The sequence below is a fragment of the Cebus imitator genome, unplaced genomic scaffold (genome assembly GCF_001604975.1).
Source record: "Cebus imitator isolate Cc_AM_T3 unplaced genomic scaffold, Cebus_imitator-1.0 Scaffold33, whole genome shotgun sequence".
Lineage (NCBI taxonomy): Eukaryota > Metazoa > Chordata > Mammalia > Primates > Cebidae > Cebus > Cebus imitator.
Genome location: NW_016107348.1, coordinates 1,577,808 through 1,579,660, shown reverse-complemented (window position 1 = coordinate 1,579,660; position 1,853 = coordinate 1,577,808). Strand labels below are relative to the sequence as shown.

The 1,853-nt window shown below is 49.7% G+C and overlaps 1 pseudogene; it reads left to right on the top strand.

The window, feature by feature from the left end:
• The window catches only part of LOC108301282, an 11,768-nt pseudogene extending 10,700 nt beyond the window's left edge, over positions 1–1,068 (top strand).
• The last annotated feature ends 785 nt before the right edge of the window (positions 1,069–1,853 follow it).

Here is a 1,853-nt window from a genome sequence, read left to right as displayed (position 1 = left end):
ATGGAGTTTCACTCTTGTTGCCCAGGCTGAAGTGCAATGGTAAGATCTTAGCTCACTGCAACCTCTGCCTCCCAGGTTCAAGCGAGTCTCCTGCCTCAGCCTCCTGAGTAGCTGGGATTGCAGGCATGGGCTACCACGCCTGGCTAATTTTTTGTATTTTTAATAGAGATGGGGTTTTCCATATTGGTCAGGCTGGTTTTGAACTCCCGACCTCAGGTGATCTGCCTGGCTTGGCCTCCCAAAGTGCTGGGATTACAGGCCTGAGCCACCACGCCTGGCCTGTGATTTTCATTTTTTAAAGAAAATTGTTTCCTCTATTTTCTCAACCCTTCAAAGACTAAGAATACTATGGTAGGTCCTACATTGGCGCATCCTAAAAAAATTGCTAGACCAGGTGCTCTTTCCTTTCTGTGCTGCGGCCGTAGCCATGAGTGTGCCCAGTTCAGAAGAGGCTTGCCTCTGGTGTCTTCCGCTGTGGCAAGAAGAAGGTCTGGTTGGACCCGATAGGAAATCGCCAATGCTAACTCCCGTCAGCAGATCTGGAAGCTGATCAAAGATGGGCTGATCATCTACAAGCCTGTGACTGTCCATTCTCGGGCTCACTGCTGGAAAAACACCTTGGCTCGCCGGCAGGGCAGGCACATGGGCATAGGTAAGCTTAAGGGTACAGCCAATGTCCGAATGCCAGAGAAGGTCACGTGGATGAGGAGAGAGGATTCTGCGCCGGCTGCTCAGAAGATACCAGGAATCTAAGAAAATTGATTGCCACAAGTATCGCAGCCTGTACCTGAAGGTGAAGGGGAATGTGTTCAAAAACAAGCGGATTCTCATGGAACACATCCACAAGCTGAAGGCAGACGAGGCCCGCAAGAAGCTCCTGGGTGACCAGGCTGCGGCCCGCATGCCTGCACCGTGCAGAGCACCTCCAGGCCAAAAAGGAGGAGATCGTCAAGACTTTGTCCAAGGAGGAAGAGACCAAGAAATAAAAGCTGCCCCTTTGTCTGTACATACTGGCCTCCGTGATTAATAGATCAGCCATTAAAATGAAACGAGCCTTTATCTGCTTGCCAAAAAAAAAATTGCTAGACCAATTGCTAGACTCCCTAGCTATATTCAGGACACACAAAGAGACTGTGAACTGGGTTCTGTCAGTATAAGCCCATTACCCACCTTAGGCTATGGAAGAGAGGCTAGAACCCTCCTTTAGGGGCTTAAGAAGACAGAGCAAGGGCTTCCTTATAGACAGTGGTCCCGGTGCCCTGTTCCACACCCACCCTACTCCTGCCACAGGAAACACCGCCTCCCTTTAAGCCAAATGAGGAGTTGTCACAAGTCATTTAGAGTGAGTCCTTGATCTGTGTCTCCTGGAGTTTGAGAGACACAGGACTGACTTTCACCAGAGGAAGCCTAAAGGTGAAAATCTAAAAGGGACTTCCCTGCCACAGAATAGAGAGAGAGGACTCATTGGCAGAGAGCTGCGCTTTTATTGATGGGTGGGCCGTGGAATGAGGGGACCCATTCACTGTCCATGTCAAAGGGGACACTGCCCAAGAAAACCACTTGCAGGCTGAAGCCACCCTGGAGGGCACTCTAGCCAGGGGTCCCTAGTAGAATGATCTCCAAGGTGCAAATGGCACACCATATGACAACTGTGTCAGTCACATAAATCTGAGTAATTTGCCCCAAATCCATCCCCAGAGGCCTAAGGAAAGAGCAGCTAGTGGGTAGAAGAAGAGAGAAAAAGCTGACCGTGCACCCCTCCTTCACTTCAAGCTTCCAAGACTAAGCAAGCCCAGCCAGATGGATGAGAAGAGCTTTTCAATGAATAAAATACTGAAGGTGTAATATTACAC